General features: G+C 41.1%; 1 pseudogene; it reads left to right on the forward strand.

Moving 5' to 3' along the window:
- Window positions 1–5773: 5773 nt before the first annotated feature.
- Window positions 5774–26926, forward strand: part of LOC122453682 — a 29980-nt pseudogene continuing 8827 nt past the window's right edge.

A 26926-nucleotide genomic window follows, 5' to 3' on the forward strand; every position in this document is an offset into this window, starting at 1 on the left:
ATTCTCAGTAAATAAGACTGTGTGCTTGGTCTTGATAGTAGCAAAGTGAACCTGCAGGAAAGTGAGTGTCTGTGGAAACAGCTGCCCAAGCAGGGGTCACAGAGGGCAGACTCTCAACTGTTCACTGCAGCAGAGTGCTGCTGGTAACCCGGGAGCACAGCAGGTCAGCGGGTCTGGCTTTGTGAATGTCCCAAGGTCGTCTTCATTTCCAGCCATGGACCAACTGTATATCAGTTAAATTTATCTCCTCAGTATTCAGTGTCAGGATTTATGCAATGAGCCCTCAAAGGCAGGTTACTGAGCCACTGACAACAGGAAGCCACCTCCCTTCCACCTGGATGTTACTAACCAGCTTATATGCCTGTAAGGCAGACCAGCCACTCTGATTCTGGGCCCTGACAAAAACCTTTTTAATAAAAAGGGTACCAGGCAGAAAGACCAAAATATCTATCAGTGAGGTAATTATGTACTGGGGTACTGATAAAAGAAGGGAACCTCAGATCAATTTCTAAATATTCAGGACGACTAGAATGTCACTGGGTGCCTGGCACGGTCATTATTTCAGAATAAAGAGGTCCTGGCCTTTTCTGGTTAGGAAAGCACGCACACACTTGTTTCCACTCTAGCTGCTCAAGCCCATGCAGAGCATGCTTCCTTGGGGATACCTCCCAGGTAACGCTCTGGCAGGGCCCGGCCTACAGGGGCATCCTGTTGCTTTCAATGCTGAACTTGACAGCACGGTGCACTTTGCTGAGTCGTTTCTGTTCTGCAAATCTCCTCTTATGCTTTTCCAATCGGCTTAGGCCCTTTTTAAGAATACCAGGCTAGAAAGAGTAGTTTGAATGGAGAACAAAGAAAGATTACTGAGCAGCAATGAGGATCACCGAGTAGTATTTACAGCGATGGTGACAGTGTCTACCCTAAACACTTCATAACAGACTGACTTAAAAACAGCTACACAGGAAGGGAGGGGTAGGCTGCAAAAGCAGGTGAGTCCTGTTTCTCAGGGTTCTAAAAAAAAAAGACTATACCAAAACACTAGCCTTCAAAGTTCAGTTGAAATAAAAGGAGTTAATATGAAGAAACTTCCCAACTGATAATGTTTCTTATAGTCTGAACTAATGCTCACCAGTAATAATGGTCTTTATCTGACTGGACCAGGCTCCCCCATCCCTGGGGTTCTCCAGGCAAGAACACTGGAGTGGGTTGCCATTTCCTTCTCCAATGCTTGGAAGTGAAAAGTGAAAGTGAAGCCGCTCAGTCATGTCCGACTCTTAGCGACCCCATGGACTGCAACCTACCAGGCTCCTCCGTCCATGGGCTTGTCCAGGCAAGAGTACTGGAGTGGGGTGACATTGTCTTCTCCAAAAGAGAAAATAGCTCTCTTCAAATCAGATAAACCTTAAGAGCTGCTTAAGGGTTCTCAAACATGAAGTAAAAGACAGACAGTAATCTGCATTTCAGATCCAGCTTGCTGTCCCTGGACTGATTACTTACCCTGGATGATTCCATTTCCACATTCCACTTGGGCCTGACAACATAGTCCTTGTTCGAGGGCATGGGGACCTCTGCCCGGGTGCAGAATCCAGGATCTCCAGGTCTGAGAGCCCTAAGAATGGGAAGAAGAGCACGTTGCTTATGTAGCCAGACTTAGCTGGGCCCATGCCACTCATCTGGACATCTGTGTCAAACCTCCTCTGCCCTCACCGAAGTCACCCCATCCACGTCCTGCCGTCTTAGATGGCTTCATCATCAGTCATACTGCTCTATCAATTGCTCAACTTTCCCCACAAAGCCAACTTCCTCTGCAGGATTCCTTATTCCCTCTTCTCAGCTTCAGATATAATCGTGCCTCTCTCCTTTCTAAGGCTGGCTCCTCCATGAGGACTCTGAATCTCAATTTCTCTGGTCTAATGGAGTCACTTGCGTTCACTTGTGAGATGAAAAGTCAGGCAGTCAAAATGACCTCCCAAACTGAGTATGCCCATAAAGCGGTTTACATGGTTGTGCATATGCAACTCATACAGTAATTTTTGGTCTGTTTCCTGTTTTGTTAAAAAAACAAAACAAAAAAACTTGAGATACAGATTCACATGCAGTTTTAAGAATTAATACAGAGAGATCCAGTGTCTCTCTCAAAAAACAACATGCAAAGCACTACAGCACACTATCACAAGCAGGATATTGATGTTGCTGTCACCCATTAATTTTTATTTATATTTTCCCCAGTTTTACTCACACTCATTAATCTCTGTGTATGTGTTTCTTCATAAGAAACCACCACACCATTTTCCAGAGTGGCTGTACCATTTTACCTGCAGCAGTGGATGAGTGATCTAGTTTTTCTGCATCCTTGCCAGCATTTAATGGTGTCACATACAGTAACTTTCACATACAAATTTGAGAACTACCATGCTAGACTAAAGTAAGACTGCCATCCTTCAAAAGTAAAGCCTATTCAGTGTCTGGGATTCGAATCACTCAACTTTTAGATAACTATCTCCACTGGTAAATGGAGATTGGATATGTGTGTATGTTGGGGTGGGGGGTGGAAGAGAAGGCTAAAAGATTCTAAACAGTTTCTATTCCCTTGTATGGTTTGCTCTATTCTTAAATATCAAGCTTCTATAACTTTCATATATGTGAATAGATCAACTGACTAGAAAATTTCCCACAACTCTTATTTCCCCCCTGAGGCCACTATTGGCAAACCTATCCACAAGTAAATGACACGTGCTCCCTCCAACTCATTTCCTGTTTTCCTTTTGTGACGTGGGTGCTGCGTAACTGCCAGCACTCACTGCACAGCCCCTCTGAGGTCTACTCTCCACCACAGCGCCCTCCGGGGCAGCCTTGTCCTTCTCTAGGTTCTCTTCCAATGTGTAGGATCACAGCTCCTCACTGGCCTTCGGTGGCTACACCCCTTTTCAAAGCATTCAGTTTAATTTATTTTTTAATGCATTTAGTGGGTTTTTTTGTTTTGCTTTGTTGTACTATGCTGCTTGCAAGATCTTAGTTCCCCAACCAGGGACTGAACCCAGGCCACTGCAGTGAAAGCACTGAGTCCTAACGACTGGACCACCAGGGAATTCCCTGTTCGGTTTATTTTTCACTCTGTTAATTTCATGATTCAACAATCTTTTCTAGGGAGGTAACTATCAATGTCTCTAGCTCAAATTCCAGCTCTAGACCCAGGATATTTACAGGACTACCTCATTCACCTTCTATATAATATGTTCAAGAAAAAACTCACCTATGACTTCACATCAACTCCTCTCCACTCTAGTGAAGGGTAACACCATCATCTCAGTTACTTAAGTTTAAAATTCTGGTTGGTATCATCAACTCTAGCCAGCTCATCACCCACCAAGTCAACTCCTGGCAGTTTTGTGCCTGCGAATTCTCCTCAACTTTCTGCTTCTCCATTACAGTTTCAGTTGACCTGTATCACTACTTTCAGCTCTTCTGCTCTGCAACCCATCCCACAGCATGCCACCAGCAGTGCATTCCAAATCAAATTTAACTTCACATCCACGCTCAAAAAACTTTCTAGGAAACCAGAGAAGTAAACATCCCTCATCTTGATTTAAAGCACTTCAGAGTTTGGTCAATATCTGCATTTCCAACCTTATCTTCCACCACTTCAGGCACCACAGTTACTGCCTGATCACTTCGGCCTACTCAGTTCAGTTCAGTTGCTCAGTCGTATCCGATTCTTTGTGACCCCATGGACTGCAGCACACCAGGCTTCCCTGTCCATCACCAACTCCTGGAGCTTACTCAAACTCATGCCCATCGAGTTGGTGACGCCATCCAACCATCTCATCCTCTGTCGTCCCCTTCTCCTCCCGCCCTCAATTTCTCCCAGCATCAAGGTCTTTTCAAATGAGTCAGTCCTTCGCATCAGGTGGCCAAAGTATTGGAGTTTCAGCTTCAACATCAGTCCTTCCAATGAATATTCAGGACTGATTTCCTTTAGGATTTACTGGTTGGTTCTCCCTGCAGTCCAAAGGACTCAAGAGTCTTCCCCAACACCACAGTTCAAAAGCATCAGTTCTTTGGTGCTCACCTTTCTTTATAGTCCAACTGTCACATCCATTCATGACTACTGGAAAAACCATGGCTTTGACTAGATGGACTTTTGTTGGCAAAGTAATGTCTCTGCTTTTTAATATGCTGTCTAGGTTGGTCATAGCTTTTCCTCCAAGGAGGAAGTGTCTTTTAATTTAATGGCTGTAGTCATCATCTGCAGTGATTTTGGAGCCCAAGAAAATAAAGTCTCTCCCTGTTTCCATGGTGTCCCCATCTGTTTGCCATGAAGTGATGGGACCAGATGCCATGATCTTAGTTTTCTGAATGTTGAGCTTTAAGCCAATTTTTTCACTTTCCTCTTTCACTTTCTTCAAGAGGCTCTTTAGTTCTTCGCTTTCTGCCATAAGGGTGGTGTCTGCATATCTGAGGTTAATGATACTTCTCCCAGTGATCCTGATTCCAACTTGTGCTTCATCCAGCCCAGCATTTTGCATGAGGTACTCTGCATGTAAGTTAAATGAGCAGGGTGACAATATACAGCCTTGATGTACTCCTTTCCCTATGTGGAACCAGTCTGTTGTTCCATGTCCAGTTCTAGCTGTTGTTTCCTGACCTGCATACAGGTTTCTCAGAAGGCATCTGGTATTCCCATCTCTTGAAGAATTTTCCACAGTTTGGTGTGATCCACACAATCAAAGACTCTGGCATAGTCAATGAAGCAGAAGTAGATATTTTTCTGGGACTCTCTTGCTTTTTCAATTATCCAGCAGATGTTGGCAATTTGATCTCTGGTTCCTCTGCCTTTTCTAAACTGAGCTTGAACATCCGGAAGTTCACAGTTCACATACTGTTGAAGCCTGGCTTGGAGAAATTTGAGCATTACTTTGCTAGTATGTGAGATGAGTGTAATTGTGCAGTAGTTTGAACACTCTTTAGCATTGTCTTTCTTTGGGATTGGAATGGAAACTAACCTTTTCTGGTCCTGTGGCCACTTTTGAGTTTTCCAAATTTGCTGGCATATTGAGTATAGCACTTTCATAGCACCATCTTTTAGGATTTGAAATAGCTCAGCTGGAATCCCATTACCTCCACTAGCTTTGTTCCTAGTGATGCTTCCTAAGGCCCACTTGACTTCGAATTCCAGGATGTCTGACTCTAGGTGAGTGATTACACCATTGTGGTTATCTGGGTTATGAAGATCTTTTTTGTATAGTTCTTCTGTGTATTCTTGCCAACTCTTCTTAATATCTTCTGCTTCTGTTAAGTCCAACCAAAGCCATCAACAAATACACTGACTGCAATCACAAAATAATATTCAATGGCATTTCTCACAGAAATAGAAATATTCCTAATATTAGGCTGCTAATATTGAACAGGACCTTAAACAGCCAAAAAGACTCTGAGAAAGAAGAACACAGCTGAAGGCATCTTCCTCTCCTACTTCAAAGTACATCACGGAGCTGTAGTAACCACCACAGTGAGGAGCTGGCACCAACACAGACACAAGGACTCGAGGAAAGAACAGAGAGCCCAGGAATGAACCCACTTGTACGTGGTCAGTTCATGAAAATCAAACCGTGAACGAGTGAAGAGGAAAGGACAGTCTTCTCAAGAAACAGTGACAGGAAAACCGGCCACCTACACTGAAGAACATCCCTGGTCATTCTCTAGACCATCTAACAGAAATCTAACTGAAAACCTGCCATTTTGCACATGGAGCTCTTTCCCCTGGAGTCCTGAGATGGACCTCAGGTCAGTGCTCAGCTGGACACAGGAAACGCCTACTTCGTCCTCATTTTTCCCTCTTGCAGCGCCTCCCTGCTGGCGGGCACTGAGGCAAGCCCGCTCCTCTCAGCCTGGACGCAGCCCCATTATCCAGAAGCCAGAGCCCTGACAGCCCTGACGGCCCTGAGGAGAGAAAGCTCCCACCAGCTGGTCACCGAGCCGAGTCTGAAGGTAAAGCGTCCTGCGCCCGCGGGTCACAGGGGGCTTTGGCGCCCCCTGTGGGCCGCCGGAGAAGAGCGGGCAGCCCCGCGCTCACACAGCCCAGAGGGCTCACCCAGAAGCAGCTCTGCGGCGAGCGCTCAGACTGGAAGCCCAAACCCAAATGCAGCAGAACAGCTCCATGACCCTCCTCAAAACATGGCTAAGGAACAATCAGAGCCTGTATGGAATGCAGCCATAAAAAGGAACACATCTGAGTCAGTTCCAATGAAGTGGATGAACCTAGAGCGTATTAAACAGGGAAGTCAGTCAGAAAGAGAAAAACTCTGGAAGGATGGTCCTGACGAATCTGTTCACGCAGCAGCAGTGGAGATGCAGACATAGAGAACAGACTTACAGACAAGGGTGGGGAACAAGAGGGAGAGGGTGAGATGAATGGGGAGAGCAGCACGGATGCATGGACACCAACCTTGGTAACTAGACAACCAGTGGGCATTTGCTGTCTGACTCAGGGAACTCAAACTGGGGCTCTGTAATAACCTGGAGAGGTGGGAATGGGCGGGACGTGGGAGGGAGATTCAAGAGTGAGGGGACACACATACATCTATGGTTAACTCATGTTGATGTATAATCAATCAAACCAATATTGTAAAGCAATGATCAATCAACTAAAAATAAGTAACTGTTAAAAAAAAAAAAAACGGAATGAAATGAACAGAAACACAAACCTTGCAACTAACACCGTAATTCAATTTAAAAAACTATAAAATTTTATAAAACAACAAAAGATCTACATGGCCTTTGGTCTGGTGATGAGTTCTAACACACAACAAAAAAGCCAACTTACCAAATTGTGAATATAAATTATTTAAAACATTTACTTTTACAATTTTATACATTTACTCTGTGAAGGACCTTATTCAAGAGAACCACAAGACAAACTGTTAAATGAACCACTGAACACCCACCCTTGCCAGGCAACAGAGAAGAGAAAACACTTGCAGGAGTCATCTTACAACAGGAGGTTCTGGTAACGAACAAGGAACTCACAAGCTACCACCAACCAGGATTCTGGAGAGGTCAAAAAGAGATGGGAGACTCCAATCCAGAGGTCCTACCAACTTCCCAGGATCCCCTTCTCGGGAATCCATCTCGGCTGAGTGATGCGTGTGCCCCCAGGAAGGATCCCAATTCAGAAAGACTGGCAAGAGACAAGCCAGAAAGGAACCCAATGACCATAAAAGCCGAAACTGTGAGCCACGTGGCAGAGCAGTTCTCTCCGTTTCCCTGGCCCTCCTGCCCGGAGGCGCACCCGGGAGCGCCCCGCCCCCATGCCCACTTCCAGGAGAGGCCCCCCGGCCTCGCTACTGCCCAGGTGAAACACGATGGCGAGCAAATCCACCCCTCAGAGACAATCCAAGCTTTTTATCAGCTGATCTGTCTACAATTTAGGGATAAAACTATGACTACAAAAAGGAAGCGTCGGACACGACTGAGCGACTGAACTGAACTGACTGACAGAAAGGAAAGATGACCTGACCTAGGACGGCCGTGATATTCTATAGAACCAGAGAAAATTGGTCCAACAAAGCTGGTTCTTTTGCATATGCAATTCAAAACAATTAGCTTGTTACAAAGGCCTGCCTAAGGCAAAACTTGAAGTTAACTCTTTCCAGGGCCTTGAAGGACTTCCCTGGTGGCTCAGATGGTAAAGCGTCTACCTACAGTGTGGGAGACCAGGGTTTGATCCCTAGATGGGGAAGATCTCCTGGAGAAGAGAATGGCAACCCACTCCAGTATTCTTGCCCACCTCCCCCCCCCCCCCAAAAAAAAAGAGGACTCAAAGAAATACTTTAAATCTCAGGTGGAAAACTAGAAGATCTCTGTCTGTCTGTCTGGATTTATGTATGTCCTAGTGTGAATCTTCTGCTTTTTGATAATACTGCTGAAGCTGTGAGTTCTTATTTAAATGGTCTAAAGAAAAGGAAGCCCTTACAAATCAGACAGTTGTATATACAAGAAAAAATTGACCTAAATGAATTTCAGATTCACGTGAACTGGGAAATAGTCAATATTAAATATCTAGTATTTTTTTTTTCTCTCTACTCTACTATAGACATGTCTAGGAGTCATTAACATTAAGCACAAAATTTTCATAGTGCCTAGGTTTATTATACGGAGAAGGCAATGGCAACCTACTCCACTACTCTTGCCTGGAAAATCCCATGGACGGAGGAGCCTGGTGGGCTGCAGTCCATGGGGTCGCTAAGAGTCGGACACGACTGAAGCGACTTAGCAGCAGCAGCAGCAGCAGGTTTATTATAAGTTAAAAAATTGCTATATTGTTATATCTGTCACAAGCTTGTCAACAAAGAAAGTACCTCTAAAAACAACAACAAAAAACTTCTAAAAAATGTAAATGTGATATGAGCTTTTAGATAAACTATTAACAATAATTATACTCTAAAATACCTGTCTGTAATAGTCTAGATTGAAGGCAGAGGAAAAGGGGACGACATAGGATAAGATGGTTGGATTGCATCACTGACTCGATGGACGTGAGTTTGAGCAAGCCCCTGGAGTTGGTGATGTACAGGGAAGCCTGGCGTCCTGCAGTCCACATGGTCACAAAGAGTCAGACACGACTGAGCAACTGAACTGAACTGAACTTACAATAGTTTCTCTAGATTTTGGTTACCTGAGTTTCTATCATTGTGCTAAACTAAGTGATGACAGTGTATTGAATAGCTAGGTCATTTCCAAATAAATTAAGGTTCTGAAACGTTCACTACTTGACAGGACCTTCCTCTTACACAGAAACTAAAGAGATTTTTGACTATCCATGAATAGTGTCTGGTGCCATCCTGAGATGTTCAGTGTAAGAAAGCAATTTTTTTTTTTTTTTAGATATTATCACTGATACGTATGTTCACCAATCTATAGAATGCCAATATAAAAGTCAGTTCTTGGTTGCTTAAGGAAATGTACGACTTGTTATTAAAGAAGGTATGAGAAATGAAATTGCATTTGATGAAGGAAAACGAAGTAGTTCTGACTTACAGGTGGCAGTTTCAGGATGGGAGAAGCAAAGGAATGGGTACAGAATGGGTAAGGAGGTTTGAAGGAAAGTGGACCCCCAGAAAAGAGTCTTGTGCCTAGTACAAGTTTTCTTGAGATGTTGAACTGCCTTTGCTAATGGATTTTAAGTTTCTTTATACCTCTTATGTGATCTGTTCTAGGTTTACTTTTGAAATCTTTTGTTAACTTTGGCTAAGTGGATCAGTATTGTTTCACGGTGACTTATGTGATCCTACTTGACTGTTATAAACCCTTTTGATATTTGTGAACAAACCTTCCTAAATAATTGACTTCTAGCTAACTTTGGGATGCTTCAGAGGGCCCCTCTGAAAGCATCCCAAAGAGAGATATTAAACAATCTGAGTTCATTTGGCAAGTTAAACTACATGGGAAGTGCTGTCAGAAAGAGTGATGAATCTTCCCAAGTTATATTATATGGTGGATGTTACTGTAAGGTATAGTTTGGGCCAAGGCAGAAAAGAAGGAGAGAGAGATGGCATTTGTAGTTGGGCATGGGGTGAGGAGTCCCAGATAGATACAACCGGCCTGGAGCCTCAGGGCAGGACCTAAATTTCGGTTTTGTTTTCTCCGAAGTTAGATGATTCAGCAAGGGCCTTTGAGACTGTTGTTTTCTTTTCTAGGCCCAAAGACTCCTTCAGTTACTAATATAGGTATCCTAGAAATTATGTGACATCCATGAAAATCTGATATGTCCTGGTAAAATGCTGTCAGTTATAATTCTAGTTATCATATTAAAGTGTTTCAAGTCACAGCAGTGACCAGACTACTTTGTCAATTTCTATCTAATCAGGTTTTAAACATGCCTTCTATGGTTTCACACTGGTGCCTTTGCAAAAATACTGCCATTTCAAATTATATGTGGAAAAGACTTTTCTAAGCTTACCTGTAAACAATTTTTTGTTTGTTATCTGGTAAGCTGGTACCAGACTGGAATTTAGTCTCCTCTCTAGGTTAAGAGAACAAAGTTTTCTTAGAATGCAGCTTTTGATCACAGATGATGAATTTCTTTACCTTTCAGTGATTTATATTTGTTTTTATCATCTGTTTTTTACTTCGGTAAAGTAAATAAGCATTATTTAAGATTATGGTACAGGTAGGATGGACCAAGCTTTCCCCACTCCTGCAAATTCCCTTAAGCCTTAAGACCTCAGATTCTTCTCATGGGACCAAGGTCTCACTTCCCTCCAGAGGGACAATCCAAGCTGTTTATCAGCTGATCTGCCCCTGATAGCAGAGTCAATCTGAGCATGAGTTGGTCTATAATTTAGGCATGAAACTATGACTACATAAAGGAAAGATGACTTTTTGATGCAGGATGGCCATGATATTCCTTGGACTTCAGAGAAAATTGGTTAAAATGAAACTTTTTTCCCTTGGAAACTGCAAAGCAAGTTCTTTTAGCATATGCAATTGAAGACATCTAGGTTGTTAGGTCAGTTTTCATTCCAGTCCCAAAGAAAGGCAATGACAAAGAATGTTCAAACTGCCGCACAATTGGACTCATCTCACACTCTAGTAAAGTAATGCTCAAAATTCTCCAAACCAGGCTTCAGCAATACGTCAACCGTGAACTTCCAAATGTTCAAGATGGATTTAGAAAAGGCAGAGGAATCAGAGATCAAATTGCCAACATCCACTGGATCATTGAAAAAGCAAGAGAGTTCCAGAAAAACATCTATTTCTGCTTTATTGACTATGCCACAGCCTTTGACTGCGTGTATCACAATAAACTGGGGAAACTTCTGAAAGAGATGGGAATACCAGACCACCTGACCTGCCTCTTGAGAAATCTGTGTGCAGGTCAGGAAGGAACAGTTAGAACTGGACCTGGAACAACAGACTGGTTCCAAATAGGAAAAGGAATATGTCAAGGCTGTATATTGGCACCCTGCTTATTTAACTTATATGCAGAGTACATTGTGAGAAACGCTGGGCTGGATGAAGCACAAGCTGGAATCAAGATTGCAGGGAGAAATATCAATAACTTCAGATATGCAGATGACACCACCCTTATGGCAGAAAGTGAAGAACTAAAGAGCCTCTTGATGCAAGTGAAAGAAGAGAGTGAAAAAGTTAGCTTAAAGCTCAGCATTCAGAAAACTAAGGTCATTGCATCCAGTCCCATCACTTCATGGCAAATAGATGGGAAAACAGTGGAAAGAGTGGCAGACTTTATTTTGGGGGCTTGGAAATCACTGCAGATGGTGACTGCAACCATGAAATTAAAAGATGCTTACGACTTAGAAGGAAAGTGTTGACCAAACTAGACAGCATATTAAAAAGTTGAGATGTTGCTTTGCCAACAAAGATCCATCTAGTCAAGGCTATGGTTTTCCATATGTCATGTATGGATGTGAAAGATGGACTATAAAGAAAGTTGACAGCCAAAGATTTGATGCTTTTGAACTGTGGTGTTGAAGAAGATGCCCAAAGGTTTCTTAGACTATGAGGAGACCCAACCACTCCATCCTAAAGGAAATCAGGTCTGAATATACATTGGAAAGACTAATATTGAACCTGAAACTCCAATACTCATTTGGAAGTTGCTTTGATTTGCCTGTTGAGTGTGGGAGCACTACCTGGACACAGGGCCTCAGGGGTCATTGCCACTGAATCATGACCTCCATGCAAGCGCATTCCAGCTGTGTGACAGTCAGCACGCAGGAGACTGGGAAAGCTATTTTCCTTGGAGGAAGGAAAGGCATCCACAGAGAGTGTGTTTTCAGGCCTCTATTTGCAGCAAGTGTTTTGCTTCTCAGACGTCAGACCTGCAGGCCTGCTCCAAGGGCCTCAATTCCAGAGTCAGGGCCGTGTGTCTCCCTGCACATTCCGAGCCTTGCAAACACATTCCTGGGTCAGAGCGGTGCTGCCCATGAGGAAGAAGGCTGCAGGAGTGTGTCTGAGGGGGCCAGGGGCCATGATGGGGTCACCTGGTCGAGGGCATCTTGCACATTCAATGGGCCCCAGGCGAGGAGTTATGGACCAGCCCCTTGCTGGAGATATCCCAAAGCGAGGAGCAAAGCTAGCTCTGTCAGAAGGAGGAAAACAGCAATGGGATGGATTTTTCAAGCAGTTGGTAGGTCACACCGTGTTAGGGCTCCCCAGAGGGACATGCAAATTTTGGCCCCTAGGTCCAGTATCCAGGGGTGCGCACAGGGTGTTATCCCCGCATGATCCAAGAATGTTCCAGACAGACCTAGGCTCACCAGCTGTTGCTAGGCCACACCGCTTCAGGCGCCCCCGAGAGAAACAGGCGCCCTGTGGCCCCTAGGCCTGGTATGCAGGTTCACACACAGGGTGTGTCCCCGTAGGAGCCAAGACTTTTCCTGACAGTCCTAAACTCACTAGAGCTGTTTTCAGAGCAAAGGGGATGGAACAGACGTGTGGAGGTGGCTCTGCCTTTCCCTGTGAGTGTGGGGCCCCTCCCTACGGCCCCAGTCTCAGAGGAAACTGCCCCTGAGAAAGGACCTCCAAGAAGCCCTTTTCCAGCAAGCTGGGACGCGGAGTTCGCAGGATGCGGGGAAAGCGCGCCTCCTTCAGGAAAGAAGAGGCAGTCACCCAGTGTGTGTTTGCAAGCCTGTATTTGGAAGGAACAGGTTCGCTTATACAACAGGAGACCTCCAGTTCTGCTCAGAGGACCGAAGTTCCAGGGGCAGGGCTGTGTATCTCCCCTTCCCGTTGCCATCCTTGCAAAGACATTCCTAGCTGATAGCAGTACTGCCCATGAAGAAGCAAGCAGCAGGACTGTATTTGACATGACTGGGTGCCTTCGTGCGCTCAGGTCCTCAAGGGGCCTTTCCTCTCAAAGTAGGCCCCGTGTCCCCTTGGGGAGGGGGTTGGGCCGTCTTCCCTCCACACTGCCAAAGGGTGGAGCAAAGCTAGCTCTGTCAGAGGTATGAAAAGAGCAACTGGACAGATTTTCAAGCTCTTGCTAGGCTGCACCGCTTCAGGGCCCACTGGAGTGAAACAGGTGCTCTGTGGCCCCTAGGTCGGGTATGCAAGTTCATACACAGAGTGTGTTCCCTTAAAAGCCAAGAATGTTCCTGATATACCTAGGCTCACTAGAGCTCTCCTACAGAGCAAAGGGGACAGAGGGGATGTGTGGAGGTGGCTCTGCCTTTCTCTGTGAGTTTGGGGCTACTCCCTACGGCCCAGCCTCTGGAACTTCGGTCCCCTGAGCAGATCTGGAGGTCTCCCATTGTGTAAGCGAAACTGTTCCTTCCAAATAGAGGCTTCCAAACACACGCCAGGTGGCTGCCTCTTCTTCCCGAGGGAGGCTCTTTTAGAACATACATATGTATGCATACTTGCGTAAATATGAATAAAATACCTCTGTGTGCGTGCTAAGTCACTTCAGTCATGTCTGACTCTTGGCGACCCTATGGACAGTAGCCTGCCAGGCTCCTCTGTCAGTGGGATTCTCCAGGCAAGAATACTGGAGTGGGTTGCCATGCCCTCCTCCAGGCAATCTTCTTGACCCAGGGATCAAACCCACATCTCCTGCATTGTCAGATGGGTTCTTTATGACTAGGGCCACCTGGGAAGCTCCAAAATACCTCTAGATGTGTTTAAAAATGGTAACAATCCCCTCTCAGAGGTGGCCGTGGGACTGGGGTTCTAGGGGCTGGAGGGGAAAGGAAGGGACTTTTCTCTGCAATACTGTTTTCTACCTTTTCTATTTTATATGTATTCAAAAAAGTAAAAATAAAAAATAAACTTAGAACATCTAAGAAAAAAATATATATTTTTTTGGCTGTGCTGTGTCTTTGTTACTGCAAGGGCTCTTTTCTCTAGTTGCGGTGAGCAGGGGCTGCTCTTCAGTTGTGGTGTGCAGACTTCTCATCGTGATGCCCTTCTTACTTTGGAGCACAGGCTCTAGGGCGCCTGGGCTTCAGTTGTGGAAGCATGCTGGCTCAGTAGCTGGGCCTCTGGGCTCGAGAGCACAGGCTCAATAGTTGTGACTTGTAGGCTCAGTTGCTCCGCAGCTTGTGGAATCTTCCTGGATCAGGGATCGAATCTGTGTCTTCCTGCATTGGCAGGTGGATTCTTTCCCACTGAGCCACCAGGGAAGCCCCTAGGACATTTAAGAAAAGAAAGAAAAGAAATTGTTTCTTTTCTCTTCAAAGATAGAAGATCAGAATAAGGAAATGGATGGCTTTCTTGGTACACTGTGTAACAATCTACATGAACTAAAAGAAAAAACAGTTTCTTCCTTGGCTGAAACACAGAAGCTGTGTGAAAACTAAAGACGTGAAGAAAGCAAAGAAAATCCATTCACAGGTATATAGGTGATTTGAGTGTAAAAAGAAAGCTTTATGATCTTTAGATCCCTGTTACAGACTGAATGCTATATAACTAAATTAGAAACCTGAAAATACTGTCAGCACTTTTGCTTATAACAGTAATTAACGTGAAATAATCAAGAGTACTTTTCTTGATCAGTTAATATTTGATGATTTCTACATTCAGAGTGCAGTGCAGTGAGACAAGACAGTCCTTTCTTCATATCAAGAAGAAAGATGAAGCTGCAGAAATATACCATTGGGAGTACAATTAGAAGAAAATGATTATAACATCTAAAGTGAGCTTGTATCTACGTTATAACCCAGGTGACTCGCGTGGTTCCGGCAGCAGCAGTAGCTGTAGTTGTGGCAGAAGGAAGCAAAGCTTAACAGGAGACGAGAGCCAGAGAAGTGACAGGGAAAGCTATAGGTTGTAATAGATTTATGAACTCAGCCAAGAACAGTGCTGGCAGAGCCTAGCTGCTTCAAAGAAGACACGTTTTAGACAATACCTAAGTGTATGGGCAGAAAAACTTGAGGACTATATTTGTAACTGATTGTGTAACAGTTTATTTTAGTTTCTGTTCTGTGGAAAGTGTAAAGTGTTCCAACAGAAGGTTTTAATGTAGATTTTATTTTTTTGCACCTATTCTGTTGATTGCTAAATGTAATAGTCTGATCATGACACTGAATAAATGTGTCTTTTTAAAAACAGTCTGCTCTGAAGCCATTTTGGTAAACTACCCCAACAGTGTGAAGTCAGATTTTCTTCAGGGTGATGCTGGGTTCCGAATTTATTCACAGCCTGCTTGGGTGGAGAAGCCCTTGTCTTCAGGAAGCTTGGTGTAGTTGAACTAACAGTTACTGTGTTATGACCTGGTGTTCACAGCTAAAAAGGTCACCCAAGCAAAGTCATGGAGTTTTTAGGTTACTAATATGATTGTTGGCACATCCTATGCAATATACATAACTTGAGTTATGGTGCCATGTAAAGTTATAGATGGGAGTGAAGCTTGTGAATCATGTGTTATCATGTGTAATCATTTAATAACCTCTTGAGAGAATTCTGGGGTGGTATAGTGCTTCGGCCGCCACGCTTTTACTGTTGTGGCCCGGGTTCAATCCCTGGCCAGGGAACTAAGATCCCACGAGCTGCTTACTGCAACCAAAGGAACCAAACCAACCAAAACAAAAACACCCCTCTTGGATGGAATGAAAAAAAAAAAAAATTAAAGCAACTTTAAGATAAGATTGTTTTCCTAACTGATAAGCATAAAACTTTTCACACAAAAGGTTAATATTGAAATTCGTACAAGTAATAGTTAACATTTATTGAGCAACTCACTATGTATTTATTCCTCCCACCAGCACAGATACAGGTTCTATTACTAGCTCAGTTTTCTAATGAGGAAACTGAGTCCTTGAGAACATCTGATAATATTTAGATCCCCTTCTAGCTATGGTAGTGATTATACTGCCTGAAAGGAATCCATTTTTGGAGGAACTTTTCTGTATGTTTCTAGAACATATTCTTGAAATTTGAAATTGCAGCAATTTCTTATACCTCTTCATAGAGTGTTTGCCTTAAACCTGTCTAGATCTTTTTAGGTATATATTCTGACGAACACCTATGATGTGAGAAGTATTTTAGCATGAGTGACTTGACTTCTCTGGTTTACTAACTGAGCTGTTTCTTAGATATTCTAGAACTTGAGGTTAGCACTGACAAACCTGTTTACATGTAGATAAATCTAATACTTGCATTTCCCTCTACTTTGAGATTAGCAGAAATACTGACATTTTACTCAAAATCAACGGGTTAAATGTGTATTGTCAGCTGCTGTGTTATTCAGAGATGTGTTTCAAGATGCCACATATGAGAAAATGATAAGCTCTTTTGACATTAAAATGATCCAACTAGGTTCTATAAAATGTTTCAGCTATATTAGAAAGAAAAGTGAAGTCGCTCAGTCATGCCCAACTCTTTGGGACCCTGTGGACTGTAGATCGCCAGGCTTCTCTGTCCATGGGATTCTCCAGGCAAGAATACTGGAGTGGGTTGCCATTTCCTTCTCCAGGAGGTCTTCCCAACCCAGGGATCGAACCCGGGTCTCCCGAACTGCAGGAAGACGCTTTATCCTCTGAGCCACCAGGGAAACCCTGAACTGCTTGACTCATTGGATTTTCAGCATTACTTTTCCTTCTAGTAGTGTTATCAGTTAGGAAGCAACTATGTGTATCTGTCAAAATGGTTCTTTTTTTGGTAAATTTGGTTAGTTCTGAGGTACACTGAAAGTAACTTGTTACTTATAGTTAAAGTAGCTTGCTAATTTAAAAGTTTGCTAATTATTTACTTTAAAAAAATGCCTGTAATATGATTATTCCTTTAACATCACTTCTACTACCTTCCTCAGAGAGGTGGAGTTAAAGATCTCTTATTAGTAATGTGCATCATTCTCACCTATGGGAAAATACTTTATATCAGTATGGAGTAAAAAGTTTAACCATTATAATTTCAATCTTTTCCCTCCCCACACCTTTCTTACAGGAACTTTACCAGTTATTCAGTCTTTGGGAGGAGAGATTCTGTGATTTGGAGGAAAAGTGTAAAAACATCCAGAAACCAGTTAGCAGTGTTCAAGAAAATACAGAGCAGTAAGCTGTTTTTAAATTCACTTTAGCTTTTCTCTACCTGAAATTCTTTCTGAATAAAAAGTTTAAATAGTACAAATACGATCAACCCATTTTCTCATATATTTTATTATGTTCATTTTATCATCCTCATTTCCTCTCTCCCCCCGTCTCTGTAATATTATATATTATATTAAATAATTATATAATACTATATAGTATGTTGAAGTGACATGAAGTGAAAGTTGCTCAGTCGTGTCTGACTCTTTATGACCCCATGGACTGTAGCCCACCCGGCTTCTCTGTCCATGGAATTCTCCAGGCCAGAATACTGGAGTGAGTAGCTGTTCCCTTCTCCAGGGGAACTTCCCAACCCAGGGATCGAAGCTAGGTCTCCCACATTGCAGGTGGATTCTCTACTGTCTGAGCCACCAGGGAAGCCCATATAGTTAGTATATTGTATTATATAACATTGCCTGTAGATGAACAATCTTTTGAGTGACAGTGGATACAGATATTTATATATTATATAATATATAATACTATATATATATATAATTTTCTGAATAAGTTAGGGTCTTTGTAATCTCCACTTTCCCCCAAATACTTCAGTGTATATCCTAAAAACAAAAGATACTGTCTTATATAATAATTATTTTACTTAAAAATTTTATTGGAATATAGCTGGTTTACAGTGTTGTGTTAGTTTCACGTGTAGAGCAAAGTGAACACATATACATATATCCCATTTCTTTTTAGATTCTTTTCCCGTGTAGGTTATTACAGAATATTAACTAGAATTCCCTGTGTATACAGTAGGTTCTTATTAGTTATTTATTGTAACAATTATCTTAAATTGAGAACTGCTCTTATCTAATATCACACCTAATTCAAATTTTGCCAATTCTCTCACTAATGTTTTTTATAAGAAAAAAAAAAAAGATTTTCCTCCTGGTCCAGGATTTAATTGAGAATCACACATTGCAATTAATTGTCATGTCTCTTTGAGTCTCTTTTAATCTGGAGCAGTTGCTTAGTCTTTGTCTTTTGTGGCCTTTTCTTTTTCCAGGAGCATAGAATATTTATTTAGTAGAGTGTCCCTCATTTGGGGTGGCCTTCATGGTTAGTTGGAGTTGTCAAGAATAACACAAAAGTAGTGTGTTCTTAGTGCATCTCAGATATTAAGGGGTTTACTATAACTTTGATAATTTGGGTATAGTGTTGTCCTCTAGATTTCTCCCCTGTAAAGTTCCTTTGCAATTAATAAAGAACTTAAGGAGAGATACTTTGAAACTATATAAGTATCCTGTTCTTCTTAGAATCCATTGATATGTATGTCTGAAATAATTATGATAGTGGTTGTCAAAAGATCTTTTTCTAACCCCATCATTCCTTCTACATGTGTTAGCTGGCATTCTACTGAGAGGAAGAGCTTTCCCTTTCCCTTGCCATTTATTCTTATTCATTTATGTTATCACGTACTCATGGATTCTTCTATCCTCTGGGTTTTCATCCACTATGTTTTTATTTTGATGCTTAAATTATCCCAGGTTTTTGTATTGTTGTTGTTATCGGGTTTTTTTGCTTGCTTGCTTGTTTTTGGCTGTGCAGCGTGGCATGTCAGATCTCAGTTCCCTGAACAGGGATCGAACCTGTGCCCCTGCGGTAGAAGCCTGGGGCCCTAACCACCGGGCAGCCAGGGAGCGCCCTGCCCCAGTTTTGACTGGTGAGAGCCTCTTCAAGTGGTCTTCTGTGTCCTTTTGACATGATCTGACTGTTTTGAGGGGTCACCAAGAATCAGAAGAACTGAGCAACTAACAGACACACACGTAGCATGGTGTTCCAGTAATCTTGTACTTTCTCAGCTCCAGCTCTACAATCATAGTAACAAAACCAAGATCGGGGCACTAGATGTTCTTACTGCTACTAGGATGTCGTTTCTTCTAAGGCTTCTCAGGTGGACATAGCTGGAAATATATGTGTGAATGTGTACATATATGTGCACATAAGTATCTTTTCAGTCCATATTCATGCTGCTTTTTCAGACTGTGAGAAACTTGGCTTTCATCCACAATATATTTACGTGTTTGCTCAATTTTAGAATGCACATGAAGTAATTTAACAATTTCTAACTCATATTCATGATGAAATATATATTTACTAATTAGAGCAGGGCTTGGCAAACTATGACTCTGGGCTGGATGCCTGCTACTGCAGATAATTCTATGGACATAACCATGTTTGTTTACTCCATCTGCCAGTTTGTTTATGTGTTGCCTTTGGCTGTATTTAGCTGCTTTTACACTGAAAAGAGTATATCAAAGACTACTTGTAAGCCTAAAATATTTGCTATCTGGATTTTAAAGAAAAAGTTTACTGCTTCCTGCATTAATGTTTAATGTTACTTTATAGTTTATTGCGTGCCAGTCTCATATCCTTCTCATATAGTTCAATCAAACTTATGTTTTCTTTTAGAAGTTTTATAATTTTATGTAAGATTTAAATCCATGAGTTTTTTTAAAAAAACTTTGGCCATACCACGTGGCTTGCAGTAACTTAGTTCCCTGACCAGGGATCAAATCTGAGTCCTTGGCAGTGAAAGTACGAAGTCCTAACCATTGGACTGCCAGGGAATTCCTCATGATCTGGTTTTTAATTTTTTGTATAAGAAATGGGGTTTGTCAAGATTTTTGCCTGTAGATATTATAAACTCACAAGGATAAGGATATTCTGATATCTACCCCTATTTTTGCCCATTAAGTTGTTCCTTCCTGAAGTTTCAAGCTTTCTTCTGTTTGGAGAACTTCCTTAGTCTTTAGGGTAGGTCTGCTGCCCACAAATGCTGTTTTGCTTTGTCTGACAATATCTTGATTTTCCTTTCATTCCTGAACAATATTTTCACTGGCTATAGAATTCAGGGTTGACAAGTCTTTTCTTTCAGCACCTGGAATATGTTGTTTCATTTCCTTTTGGTCTCCAAGAGATGAGAAATCCATAGTTATTCAAATCTTGGTCATATATAGGCAGTTTCTCTGTAGCTGCTTTCAAGATATTTTCTTTGTCCTTAGTTTTTAAACATTTGATTATATTGTGTTTGCTTATGTATTTCTTTGATTTAATCATCTTTGGGTTTGCTAGGCTTCTTGAAAGTGGCACTAGTGGTAAAGACCTGGTAAGAGATGTGGGTTTGATCCCTGGGTTAGGAACATCCCTTGGAAGAGGGCATGGCAACCCACTTCAGTATTCTTGCCTGGAGAGTCCCATCAACAGAGGAGCCTGGTGGGCTATGGTCCGTGGGATTGCAAAAAGTCAGACACAACTGAAGCAACTTAGCAGCAGCTTCTTGAATCTGTAGACTTATGTATTTCACCAGACTTTGAAATTTTCCTTTTTTTTTTTTTTAAACCAAGATTGATCGATTGATTTTTTGGCCTTGGCACATGGCTTGCAGGATCTTAGTTCTCCAACTGGGGATTGAACCCCAGGCCATGGCAGCACCAAGTACTTACCATTTGACTACCAGGGAACTCCCTCCATTATGTCTTTGAACATTTTTCAGCACTGTATTTTTTCTCCTCTGATTCTAGAACTTTGATGACACAAATGTTGAGTTTTTTGTTGTTTTTTTTCTGGTGGCCCCATAGTTCTCTGAGACTATAGATATAAAGTCTATTTTCTCTTTGATAAGATTGAGTAAATTCTATAATCTGACTTTATGCTCACTGACCCTTCTTTTGTCCTGTTTAATCTACTGTTGAACCCATTCAATGAGATGTTTTATTTCAATTACTGCTTTTTTCAGTTTTATAATTTCCTTTTACTTCTTTTTAAAAATCTCTTCTATTTCTTTGTTAAGATTCTCCTTCTATTTTTTCTAGATGTATTTTAATTGCTCATTGAAAATTAAGATTCTCTTTCTCTTTTTTCTAGATGTATTTTAATTGCTCATTAAAAACATTTTTATGATGGTTGATTAAAATCCTTACGAAATTGTTCCAACATTTGAATTATCTCAATGCTGGTACCTGTTGTCTTCACTCATTCAAGGTGTGATTTTCCAGAGTGGTTTTCAGTTGTTTCCTGACATTTTGTTGATTATGTTAGGTGATTCAGAACCCTATTTAAATCTTTTTTAAATGGGAAGGTCTTGGCCCACCTTTTGGGGCTGTGATTCCAATAACAATTTAATTTTCAGAGCCCTAGTGGTTTTATTATGGCATGCTTCACTCCTGTGCTACTTATATGAGAAAAATCTGTATTCTGCGTTTGATGAATGAAGTGTTCTAAACATGTCATTTAGGACAATTGGTAGTGCCATTCAGGTCATCTATATCCTTACTGAATTTCTGTTTACTTGTTCTACTAATAAAGGGATATTGAAATTGACTTTAATTGTAGATTTGTCTGTTTCTCTTCTCAGTTCTGTCAGGTTTTTGCCTCATATAAGTGATGCTCTGTTGTAGATGCATTCACAGTAGGGGTGATATATCTTGGAGAATTGACCTTTTATCATTATGTATTAATAGGATCCCTTTTTATCCTTGATAATTTTCATTGTTTTGAAGTCTACTTTGTCTGAAATTAATTCAAAAACTTCTGGCTCAGATGGTAAAGAGTTTGCCTGCAGTGCAGGAGACCTGGGTTCGATTCCTGGGTCAGGAAGATTCCCTGGAGAAGGAAATGGCTACCCACTCCAGTATTCTTGCCTCTGTCCCATGGACAGAGGAGCCTGGCAGGCTACCGTCTGTGGGGTTGCAGAGAGTCAGACAGGACTGAGCAACTTCACTTTCACTTTCTTTCAATACAAACATGTCAGTTTTCCATTGATTGCTATTTGCATAATATAGCTTTCTCCATCTCTTTGCTTTGGAAGTAAGTCTTTAAAGTGGATTTCTTATAGACAGCATATAATTGGGTCTTACTTTTTTTTTTAATCAAATCTAACTATGTATGGCTTTTATCTGGTGTGATTAGACCATTCTCATTTAAGTATTGGTATGGTTTTATTAAAACCTACCATTTTGTCATTTTCTATTTGTTGCATCATTTGTGCTTTGTTTTCTTTTTTTCCTTTCCTAATTTAAGTCAAGCATCTTTATATTTTCATTTTATCTCCCATTGACTTGTCATTTATGCCTTTAAAATTACTTTTTAAAACTGTTTTTCCTAAGATTAATAATATATACTTTAAAATAATTTTAATCCACCTCCAAATAGTTTGCTGTTTCGTGTATAATGAAAGGACCTTAGCAGTGTATTCCCAATTCTTCCTTCCTACCTCATACGTGTTGTGTTCACGTATTTTACTTACACATATGCTATAGTTAGCCAGTACATTGTCTCTCTGCTTTATTGTTTTTCGTTCTTAATATGGCTTCTAGAAATTTTTAAATTGTGTATATGACTCATGTTTCTATTGAATGACACAGCTCTACAATTCTGGATGTTACCTATCCTACTACTAACTCCTGTCATCAGTTTTTCAATTCTGTTGTTGGTCCTGTTCCATTATAGCATGTTCACTCTGAACTCTTCTTTCTAGATTCTGAATCTAGGAAGCATTTCCCCACTTTTTATTTCTAGTGGGTTGTGATTCCTCGAGCGGATGGATTTGTGTCAATAGTCTGCAAGCTTACCACTTAATTCTCTTTCCCTTTTTCAATTATTTCCACTTTATCTGTAGCTGAACTTTGGTTTGGGGCACATTTGCTTCCCCACTTGATTTACTCACATGGTGTACCATCTAGTGGTAGTAGAGGGTAATCTTCATTCCCCAAAGTTTAACTCTGCTCCTGTGAGATGACTTTGAATGCTATTGATAGTATAGGGAACTTTACGGAGAGAAGGAAGCCATTGATGAATTTTAAATATATACTGGGATATTAGTTTCATATCAGCATTATGTTACATTGCATTATATGTGCTATATGTATAATTTGTCACACCTCAATATACTTGTCTTTTAATTATTAGAAAGTTTTATAATTGACTTTGTTCTATAATATTTATAATTTTTATTATTTATTTTGTGTCATAGACAAGGCAAAACTGCTTAAGAAGAGAATGACTTAACTGATTATGGACAGTTTAGGGACTATAATCTCAAGGCTACAGGCAATAGGAGATGTTCTTAAGTAACATAATTCAATTGCTGTTGTTTAGTTGCTAAAGTTGTGTCCAGCCTTTTTGCAACCCCTGGGACTGTAGCCCGCCAGGCTTCTCTGTCAATGGGATTTTCCAGGTAAGAATACTGGAGTGGATCTCCTTCTCCAGGGGATCCTTCCAACCCAGGAATTGAACCCTCATCTCCTGCACTGCAGGTAGATTCTTAACCACTAAGAACCCGCAAGGAGTAAAACACTTAGGCAGAGTTCATTTTAATAACCATATAGTTAATATTCTAAGAGGTATGAAGTAAAGTGTCACATCTGGAAAAGGGCTGAAAAGGGTTTTATAAGAAAAGAGATATTTTCAAAAGTCATTTAGTCACAGATGTGATATCAGTCTGCTGTGAAAAGACAAGAACTTGAACTCTGGAATAAGACTACTTAGGTTTGAATATGCCATTTTTGAGCCATGTGATCTTGGGCAAGATATGTATCCTTTGAGTCTTAGTTTTTCATTTTAACAGTGTTATTCTCTTTTCCTAAAGGAAATCTAAAGATGTAATTAGCAAAAACAACTTCTCACGGTGAAAAGTTTTGTGCTGATTTTGATGATTTGTCAGAGGAACTCACAGTTTAACCAAGAAGGTAGAAAATTGGTTGAAGAGTCTAAGAAACACTGTGATAAACTCAGTAGCAACCTTGAAATAATTTCTAAAGAGACTGAACAGAGATGCGAGGCTCTGAACACAAGCACACTTTGTTTTTCTGAGCAGTGGGCATCTTGGTTAAGTAAAAGGCAAAAGGAACTTCAGAATTTATTGAAGGTAATTACTTTATAACTGGAACCTCCCTTGGGGAGAACAGGTGATCATCAGAAAATTTTATAGTCTTGGCTAAGTATTGGCTTCAAAACACATGCTAAAGTATAATGAATTACTTAAAATTGTAAGGATAATAGTTGGTATGCTTATACATGATCTTGTTTCACATATATGTTTCCTAAACCTCCAGATGATTTAACATTTGTCTGATCTGTCCTATATCTTTCTTTGGTTTCCGGTTTGTTACTTACTTTGGTTTAGAGCATGCTGTCTTTTGGTGTATAATACTTTTCACTTATAAATGATTTTTACTTTTGTCTGGGTACATTCAAACCTGTTATTGCTTTAAGTATTTAGGATATTGTTCTGGTTACTCAGAATATATCTGATAGGTTTGTGGGTTTGCTTGAACTTAACATTTGCATGAGCCCTTTGTGGGTTGGTTTTTCTTCTGTGCAATGAAAGGATTTTACTACTGTTCTTAAAAAATTAGGTAAAAGAACTTAAGTGTTTTAAGCTATATAACCTATTTTCACAAAAAGGAACTATGACTAGTAGAGAAATAGGTAATTTCAGGTTTGGAGCAGGAAATATACCAGATGAGCCTATAGATCTTGTCATACCAGAAAGTAAAGATGCTGTTAAAGATTAATGGAATTATCTCAAAAAGACTTAGGAGCCAACCTGAGACACTCCCTTATTTGGAGGTGGTACAATTTGAGCATCATGAGGAATAATTGCTACAATAGATTAAGATATATCAAATATGTTAAAATTGATAAATTCATAAAAATTTCATTAGTCTCCTTTGGATCATGCTAGGGAAGCAGTAAATTATTTTAAGCAGTGGTAAATGAAGGGAAGCAATTGAAAGGTCATCTGACTTTCCTGAAAGAACTCTGTCTTGGTTTAGCAGGGTAATGGATGAAGAAAAGTGTTTCAAAGGAGAATTCTGGCTAGTAAAATGCAGAAGAAATGATAGAATTAGGATACCTCCATCTTGCAAAACCCCTAGTGAAATAATCTTTGTGGACATTAGTGAGTCTGTACACCATTTGAGCAAAAGCTGATGACAGATCTTTATAACTAAGAAGGTGACCATACTCAAACACACTGGTTGATTTTTTTCCATGCAGCTTGTGAGATTTTAGTCTCCTGACCAGGGACGGAACCTCGGCCCTTGGCAGTGAAAGCACAGCATCCTAACCACTGAACGACCAGGGAATCCCCACACCGATTAACCTTAACGTGAGAGACACAACCAGGCGTGATGCACTTTCAGTACCACCTATGGAATATTCTTGCCAAAAAGTTAAAACCTGGTCTAGATCAAGCCTTTAGATCTAACTAATTTGTAGAAAATACAGAGGACAAATGAACATGTGAAAATAACAGAGGTGCATTGAACATATTTAATAATTGAGATATTCAGTAGAGCACAAATACCTGGTTTCTTCAATGAAATTTTCTTTCAAAGCAGAAAGTATGGATAACCTATATCAAAAGGGAGTTAAGACCTAGAGGGCCCTAAGCCCTGGTTTGCCTAGGATAGTCCTTGTTGATATTTATTGCACTGGGGTAATTATTATTAATGGCCCTTTTTACTCTTAGAATATCTCAGTTTTGATGAGAAATTATATAGTCACTAAGTTAAGACATGTCAGTTCAGTTCAGTCACTCAGTCGTGTCTGACTCTTTGTGACCCATGAATCCCAGCACACCATGCCTCCCTGTCCATCACCAACTCCTGGAGTCTACCCAAAGCCATGTACATCAAGTCGGTGCTGCCATCCAACCATCTCATCCTCTGTCATCCCCTTCTCCTCCTGCCCCCAATCCTTCCCAGCATCAGGGTCTTTTCCAATGAGTCAACTCTTCGCATGAGGTGGCCAAAGTATTGGAGTTTCAGCTTCAACATCAGTCCTTCCAATGAACACCCAGGACTGTTCTCCTTTAGGATGGACTGGTTTGATCTCCTTGCAGTCCAAGGGACTCTCAAGAGTCTTCTCCAACACTGTAGTTCAAAAGAATCAATTCTTCAATGCTCAGCTTTCTTTATAGTCCAACTCTCACATCCATACATGACCACTGGAAAAACCATAGCCTTGACTAGACAAACCTTTGCTGACAAAGTAATGTCTCTGCTTTTAAATATGCTATCTAGGTCGGTCATAACTTTCCTTCCAAGGAGTAAGCGTCTTCTAATTTCAAGACTGCAATCACCATCTGCAGTGATTTGGGAGCCCCCCAAAATAGTCTGCCATTGTTTCCACTGTTTCCCCATCTATTTCCCATGAAGTGATGGGAACAGATGCCATGATCTTAGTTTTCTGAATGATGAGCTTTAAGCCAACTTTTTCACTCTCCTCTCTCACTTTCATCAAGAGTCTCTTTAGTTCTTCTTCACTTTCTGCCGTAAGGGTGGTGTCATCTGCATATCTGAGATTATTGATATTTCTCCTGGCAATCTTGATTCCAGCTTGTGCTTCTTCCACCCCAGGGTTTCTCATGATGTGCTCTGCATATAAGTTAAATAAGCAGGGTGACAATATACAGCCTTGATGTACTCCTTTTCCTATTTGGAACCAGTCTGTTGTTCCATGTCCAGTTCTAACTGTTGTTTCCTGACCTGCATACAGGTTTCTCAAGAGGCAGGTCAGGTGGTCTGGTATTCCTATCTCTTTCAGAATTTTCCACAGTTGATTGTGATCCACACAGTCAAAGGCTTTGGCATAGTCAATAAAGCAGAAGTAGATGTTTTTCTGGAACTCTCTTGCTTTTTTGATGATCCAGCAGATATTGGCAATTTGATCTCTGGTTCCTCTGCCTTTTCTAAATCCATCTTGAACATCTGAAAGTTCACGGTTGATGTATTGCTGAAACCTGGCTTGGAGAATTTTGAGCATTCCTTTACTAGCGTGTGAGATGAGTGCAATTGTGTGGTAGTTTGAGCATTCTTTGGGATTGCCTTTCTTTGGGATTGGGATGAAAACTGACCTTTTCCAGTCCT

Source organism: Cervus canadensis, chromosome 15, assembly GCF_019320065.1.
Source record: "Cervus canadensis isolate Bull #8, Minnesota chromosome 15, ASM1932006v1, whole genome shotgun sequence".
Classification (NCBI taxonomy): domain Eukaryota; kingdom Metazoa; phylum Chordata; class Mammalia; order Artiodactyla; family Cervidae; genus Cervus; species Cervus canadensis.